The sequence below is a fragment of the Chenopodium album genome, chromosome 14, assembly GCF_948465745.1.
Source record: "Chenopodium album chromosome 14, dcCheAlbu1.1, whole genome shotgun sequence".
In the NCBI taxonomy this organism is placed as follows: domain Eukaryota; kingdom Viridiplantae; phylum Streptophyta; class Magnoliopsida; order Caryophyllales; family Amaranthaceae; genus Chenopodium; species Chenopodium album.
The window spans coordinates 9,791,798-9,800,455 of record NC_137847.1 but is presented as its reverse complement, the minus strand read 5'-3'; positions in this window follow the sequence as shown (position 1 = coordinate 9,800,455).

The window sequence follows — 8,658 nt, the reverse complement described above, 5'->3', positions numbered from 1 at the left end:
GATGTGTTACTTTATTCATGGGATCGTGGTCGCGATGTCTGTGTTGATTTGACAGGGTCTTCTCCTTTGACACAGTCAGGGCTATCTGACTTTATTCCTGGGCGGGTTGTGGCTGATGCTGCTCATCGGAAGCGGGTTAAGTATGAAGCTCGATGTCAGGCTATTGGATATGGTTTCATACCCTTCTCCTTTTCTTCGCTTGGGGAATTAGAGAAGGAGGCTGTTGCGTTACTGAAGCGGATTCAGAGGTTCTCGACGACGCAAGACATTGGGGCTCGTGCTGCAGCTCATATCTTCACTAGGGTAGGTTTTGCTATAGCTAGAGGAGTGGGGGCCCAGATTGTATCTCGGCTTCCCACTAATTTATTGTAGGTTGTATGACTTTTGTTTTTGAGATATAATAATAATAATAATAATAATAATAATAATAATAATTTGAGTCGAGTAAAAATAATTTAAGTTTAGCTAAAATAATTTAAATCCAGTAAAATTAATTTTTTTCAGCGAAAATAAGGTGAAGTGAACGGGACAATATAATATAGAATCAGTAAAAAATAATTTCAGTTCGGTAAAAATAAGGTGAAATGAACATGACCTAAATACTTTTAACATATAGCCTACTACTAGTACTCTAGTTTGCTTAGAAATCCTGCCGAGTGCATATATTTGGGGATAGAGATTCTTTCACCCTCAACTCTGCTTTTAAGTATCTATACTATAGATACTGAACAATAAAACGGTGAAATTGAGATCAGAAACATCCTTATCATTATAAAAAATAAAGGAAAATTTTGCACTATAGCCCATTGATATTGACTTTTCTAAGTTGTGCCCCCTTCTTTTGAAAGTTACACACTGTAATCTTCAACTTACAATTATGTATCAATAATGACCTTGCCGTTATCCAAACATTAACAATCATCGTTGTTAGGCCCCACTTTATACCTATTAAATTGTTTTCCTCGATTTGCATGTTGAAAATGGTTTTGTTAAAAGAACTAAATTGAGCTCGAATTTGGCTAAAAAATAACGTAAAAGCCTTAGTTTGTTATTATTCTTTTAACTACAGGAATTTGAATTCACAAAATGGGACTTTCCATTTTTTTTCCCCAAATCCAAGCTCAATTTGTGACCATAGGAGTTAAATGACCTCCTAAAACCTTTAATAGAATATTTTTCAACATTCAAATGGAATTTTTTTTTTAAAAATATGTGTAAAGTGGGCCCCGCTAACAATGACTGTTACAAGTAGGATAATGACAATGTTACTATTGATACATAATTGTAAGCTGAAGGTTATAGTGTGTAACTTTCAAAATGAGGGGATACAACTTAGAAAGTCAATGCCAGATAGTTATAGTGTACAGTTTCCCATAAATAAAATTAAAAAATTCGTAATATTCTATACTCCATCCCTTTTTAAATAATTGCTTTATTTCTTCATACGCAGAGTTTTAGGAGAGATTGAAGAGAGTAATAAAATATGGAGGTAGCAGGAAAAGTGGAAGAATAAAAAATTGTAAATATAAAAAGTAGTTGAGGGAATTGGAGGAGAGAGAATATGAAATTAATAAAATACGTAGTATGGTTTATGTTGGGTCTACTAATTGAGGAGAAATGAATTAAATATTGTAAAAACTTTTCAAATCTAATATATATAAATAAAGTAGGCATTTTTCAGGAGCATTTGGTGCGCCACATAAGCAAAAGGTATCATTTCAACTAATTAAAAATTAGATTTCTATTTTATTTTAGAATTAAAAAATTAACTCGCCATTTAAGCAAAAGTGACGAATAAGATTTAAGAATTTTTCTATGTAGGTAAAAACATCGGATAGTGATATATTAGGATTTACTTTATTTAAAAAACTAAAAATTATTTTTTTTAAAATACTTTTAGAACGAAAGATTTTCTTTAAATATTAAAATTTAAATATCAAAATTTACAAATAAATAAATAAATAAATATCAAAATTTACAAAAAAAAAAAAAAAAAAAAAGTATATGATAATTTCCAAAAAAAAAACGTATATGATAATTTATAAAAAAAAAATACTCCATCTGTTTTATTTATTTGCATCAATTTCCTTTAATGGTGTTTTTTTTAAATGCATCACTTCTCATTTGGTAACTCTATACTATATTTTATCATTTATCTCTTTTACTTTAAACCTCACACAAGTTATTTTATTATTTCTCTTTCTTCTATAGTCCCCATTTAAATAATTAAAATATATATCATCTCTCACATACTTTCTCTTTCATAGTCCCCACCTTACTTTTAATATTACTCTCTCAAAACATTGTGCATTTCCAAGTGATACAAATAAAAAAAAAAAAAAAAAAAAAAGAGGGAGTACGTATATGATAATTTACAAAAAAAAAAAAAAAAAAAAAAAAAAAAAAAAAAAAAAAATGTATGAGTATATGGTAAATTTTTATCATGTAATTATCAAAATAAAAACATGATAACTTAGAAAAAATAATCATGTATGTTATTTTATTAAAAAAAACATATGATTAAATGGGAAAGATGTATAATTTTATTAATTATTATTAAAACATGTTATCTTACAAAAAAAGGATTAAAAACATAATCATGAATACAAATTTAAATTGAAAAAAATAAAGGTAATAATAATAATTATTATTATGATTTAAAAGAAAAACACAAAAATATAATCCTTATATATGATCTATGATAATTGTTATCATCACTAATAACTAAAGTAGGTAAACATGATTTTAAAAAAGTAACAGTTTAAAAACCTTATAGATAATAACTTTTTTAAAAAATGAGATTAGATTAATAAAAAATGATAAAATTTATATTGAAAAGATATGATTTAATATTATAAAGCTAAGTTTTTTTTTAATCTTATTATAAATAGGCATTATTGATTTAATTCACATGCAACACCGATTTACCACACACTATTTCGTATGTTGGTAACCATTTTGGGATTCCATATTGTTACCGGTAGAAATAATAATTATTGGATTTTTTTCTTGGGGATAAAAGAAGCAGTGAACTATGCCAAGCTTCATCGCTCTACAATAGCCTTTGCTGCTTTGACAATGAAGTGAGGAAAGGTCATTGCCATATATTCCTCCGTTTCTTTTTAGTTGACACGTTTCTTTATTCACATTAGCCAATGCACAAATTCAACCATTAATATCTTTAATTTCCGATAAGGAAAAATTATAAAAATTTGATATTTAGAAAATATATATCGTGACGGTTCTAACAAGATCCCACATCACTATATTTTTCATTACATATAAATCACAAAACACGGCCAAAGGGAAGTTTGTGAATAGTGCTAAAGTAAAAACGTGTCAACTAATAAAAAAAATTGAGGTAGTATCTAACACCACTAACCACAACTTAGGTGTGAAATTTACAATAAATTGAGGGATGTAATGGTAAACGAAAATACAATAGGGGCTAAAGTCGAAAAAAGAATTATCTTGCCAGCATCATTCACGAAAGGCCAAAGATACATGTATTTGAAATTAAAGAAAAAGTATAGGTTCTACCTAGAGGTAAAGGGAGAGAAAACGAAAAAACAAAAAAAATAGAGAATTATAGTGTGTTTGAACCTGACAAATTAATTTCTTATTATAATTTTTATTAAAGGTGGGTTTTTTTTATTAATTATAGTAGCATGCAAGTGCTAATACGTGTTATTTTTTTCAAATGGATTAAAAAAAATTAATTGCTTTTTTTTAGGTATTAAGATTTATAAGATAAAGAAATACAAAATTTAAAAAAAAATTGACAGTAAAATATAAAAATATAAGATAAAAATCCGTGCATTGCACGGGCTTACATCTAGTAAGGAAATGGAATACCGAGTAAGTATTTAAAAATGGCCAAAAATGAAAAGTAAAGCAAGTACTACCTCCAATTCGTATTAGTTGCAACTTTGGAATATTTTATATCTCATAAATAATACCCCAAAGTTGTAACTAATAAGAAACGGGGGGTAGTATTTAAAAACAGAGAGAATAGTATATTAAATATACTGTAGATGGATACCTTTTTATTGATTAGACTGATAATACATGTAAAGCACAACCATTTAAGATAAGCATTGGACATGCTATAGTATGATCTATTTTCATTTAACCATGTTTTCCCTAAAAATAGAATCTTTATGTTTAGCAAAAGATAAGGCATCTGGCATTGCTAGTTCACGTACGCAGTTGAGCATGCATTAGCCCACTTAGTAAGGGGCTAGAGCGGGGTTAACTAACCACAAAATGACATCTTGAGTAGCCGGCATGTTATGTCACCTTTTTACATCTATATAAACACGACTCACTATCATCTTATGTTCTTAAACTACGAGTAATATACTATTACTATTGTGACCTTTATAAAAATGGCTAAACCATCTTAGCAGTTAAGATTGCATGGAAGCTGATGAAATGTAGATGTAGAATAGCTAAAACTAATAGACAATTGACTAAACTTGGCACAAAACCACTTTGACTAATGATTATGACTATACATTATCAATTTTATTATGCTCAGCTAAAGCTAGCTAGGAAAATACTATTAGGATCATGTGATAAATTTTAGAAAAATGTACAACTTTTTTGTCTTGGTTGTTCTATAATATTCAGACTATTGTCTAATCTAGTGACATATAATAAAAATAATAATCATATTGAATATGTTACCTGAATGGTGGGGAATGAAGGACTAAAAAAGGAGGATTGGGTTTTCTTAGTAATCAGGTATTGGTAGATAAGATACATGTGTTTGGTTGAGATATTCATTGGTATAAACAGTATTAAGGTCATTAAATAAAAATAACATAAGATGTACTGTATTAATATGTAAGATTTGGCAGAGATAGAGAGAAAAGGATTGAAAGTGAACTAGTACTGTTCACTGTTGAGGTACTCTTTCTGAATCACAGACACATGCAAACACCAACAATTTCTGCACCATTAACAACCCCCCTTAACAAAATTTTAAATTAATGAATGGGAACATATTGGACTTTATTAGCCATCTTGAACCGTTTCTAAAATTTCTTTCTATTTTTATTTTTATGGGATAACTAGGTTAAAATCCCGTATAATGCACAGTTGTATATATTTTTGATAATAATATTATAAAATGGAGTATAAAGTATACTTCCTCCGTTCTATTAATATTGCAATAATGGATTTTTTGCACTATTCATCACTCTTATTTGATCATATAATATGATTTATACGTTAAGCAAAATATAGTCATGTGGGATGTTGTTAGATTCGACTCATAAAATATTTTCATAATATCAACTTTTTATAATTTTTACGCTCATACAATTATAGATATTTAGCGTATAAAATGTGTTGTGGAATGCGTAATTTCCTCCTTTTTGCAATATTAATAGAACGGAGGAAGTATAAAGGAGTATGTAGAAATATTTTATTTAGGGTATATATAGAAAGAATATGATTGTAGAACTGAAAAGAAAATATCATAATAAAGTATAAATAGTTTATTGATTTTGGAAAAAAAAAAATAAAAGAAGGCTTTGGTGAAGATATTATTATTATTATTATTCCTCACTAATCTCACTTATATTTTTTTTTTCTTAATTCTCCCACCCTACAATTTCCCCTGAATATTTTGTTTTGATCCATCTTTAGCACTAATACTGTATTTCACAACTTGATTATCTCTATTAATGAAAAGTATTATTCCATATGAAGTAAAAAAAACAAAAAAAGCAACAAATATTACAACTTTATTTCATAACCTTTAAGAAATACTATCTCCGTTTTATATTATTTGCAACGATTAGACATTTTTCCTCTCTATTTTATATTAAATCGTTACAACTAATATAAAACGAAAGTAGTAGTATTAAAAATTACTGTTAAAAAAAAAAAAAAAAATGTTGAGGGAGAAGTTGATTCCTAAAGGTTATAAATTCTGGTAGTTGATCAGAAAAAAGAGCATTTACTATCAAAGGATTCAGGGTCAGGGGGGTCAGAGTCAGAGAGTCAGAGGCGCATGACACTGTTTTTCCCACTTCACTCCCAAAAGTCATCACAGAGAAAAAAGAGAAAGATATTCAGTGTGTTTTCCATATTTATTTCTGACTCTCGTGGCCTCTCAAGATTTACTCAACTCTCTCTCTAGTCTCAAAAATTCTCTTTTAAAATACTTACTTTATTTCTCCACACGTGAAATTTTAGGGCCTGTTCATATTTACTTAATTTCAGTTCAGTTCAGTTCAGTTCAGCTCCAATCAGTTCAGTTCAGTTCAGTTCCAATCAGTTCAGTTCAGTTCAGCTCTTAATTTCCCTCTCACATAAAATATTCATTTCAGTTCAATTCAGTTCAGTTCAGTTCAGTTCAGCTCCAATCAGTTCAGTTCAGCTCAGTTCAGTAAATATGAACAGGCCCTTAGAAGATATTGAACAAAGTAATAAAATATAAAAGTAGTGGACTAGATAAAATAATAAAAAAATTGTAAAAATTAAAATTGTTTAGAAATTGGAGGAAAGAGAATACGAAATTAATAAAATAAGATTTATCTTAACTCCACTGTATGAGAGAAATGAATTAAATATTATAAAAGCTTTCCAATTAAGGAAATAAAACAAGTGTTTAAAAACGGTTGAAAAAGAAAAGTGGAGCAAGTATTTAAAAACGGAGATAGTATGTAACAGAAGTAGTAAATTAAAATTATACATTTCCCTGTAACATCTCTTATGTCAAGTAAATAAATTCATACTACTCGTATTAATGATGCCTTGGTGTAATGGTAAAGACTGAATGAAGGGTCTGCTCACTTCAACTTAATTTTCAGTTCAGTTCAGTTCAGTTCAGCTCCTAATTTCCTTCGTTCATAAAATATTCATTTCAGCTCTATTCAATTCAATTCAATTCAGCTCCTAATTTCCTTTTCTCATAAAATATTCATTTCACCTCTATTCAGTTCAGTTCAGTTTAGCTCAGTTCAGTAAATGTGAACAGGTCTAATGTCAATGTATAGATAGAATTCGAATTTCTCCTCCTCATTTAGGGCATGTTCTGTTCAGCTTTATTTCAATTCAGTTCAGTTCAGATCCAATCAATTCAGTTTAGCTCAGCTTTAACCACTTCAGTAAAATTGTTTTCAGTAGATCGAAACAGATCCTTATAATGACTTAACTTATTTGGACTCAAATAATGAGTTTATGGCTTTTTCTTTTTTTTTTTTTTAAAAAAAATATAGTATATTCAAATTTTGAGTTTATGGCATATGAATGAGTGTGACACTCCTCCTAGCAAGCTAGCAATCACAAAACCGATAGTAGCACACTAGATTTTTTTGAAAATATTTTTTTCATCTCTTTATTATTGTCCCAATAGAATTTTGTTACTTTAAAAAACAAAAAAAAAAAAAAAGTTTTGTTTAGGTGGTAATGAAAAGATTTTTTTTTTAAAAAAAACTAATGAGATCGAAATTGTGTAGGTTAAAATGAAGTGATGGCCTAATGGTCTTATAATACGATTATACGAATTAAACTTAAATGGAAACACAAGAAAGGAAATTGGAGCAACCTTCGAGAGATAAAGGGAATAATCGATAAAGAGGCGCTAAGATGCAAATGCCTTATGTTAGTTGAGCTAGCAAAGATGACTAGATTATAAGTTTATAACGCATTACAACATTAGTTAACAAATCTACATAGTTGACCAATTTGATTAAGGGGTCATTTGGTTAGAGGTATTCAACAAAGGAAATGAGAATCAACTACTATGAATCTCTTTGTTAATGTTTAATAGGCAAATTCAATCATTCCCTTTACCCCTCCCATTACTCCATTTTCCTCTATCTTTATCCCCCCCCCCCCCCCCCCCCCCCAAGGAAATCACTCAAACCCCCAAACTCCTCTTCAGTCAACTACCTTGACCAACTTTATAACTACCTTGACCAATTTGAAAACACCAACTGACCACCGACATCACCGCCCAGCCACCAACACTTCTACCCTGACACCACCAGAACCACCACCTAGCCACCATAAAATCGCCGACGCCACCACCGAAACCACCTAAAACTACCATTCTCCACCAAAACCACTCAAATCCACCCGGAAAAAAACCATCTTCCCCAAAATACCCAACTCCATTCGAAATAACCCTCACCCACCATGTTCACCACCCATTACCCACGAAGTCATCACACCCACCACGAAAACCACTACAAAACCACCCAAAAACCCTAACCATCTCAACAAAAAAAAAACCATAACCACCCCATAAACAACCCCCAAACACCCAAAAAACAACATATACACACTTTATTAACAAACATCCTACTAGACCTATTAAAAAATCACTTAAAAAAGAGAGAGAAGAGGGAGAACATCGACATTTAGCAATGGAGTCGATGCGGTAGTAGACGAGGGAGGGGTGGAAACCGACGAAGGGGGTGGGGGAGCTCGACGCCGCTGGGGGAGGGGGGTTGGAGTTGATTGTTGGCAGTGTAGTTGGTACTTCCATCTTCATTCCATTCTTTTTAAGTAAAACAAACAACCTTTGATAAATTAGGGAGTTGCTTTCCACTCTCCCTCTTTCCCTCTCTGACTCTCTCTTAGTCATTCCCTTTCTTCTTTATGAACCAAACGACCCCTAAGTATTTCAAGTTATACGAG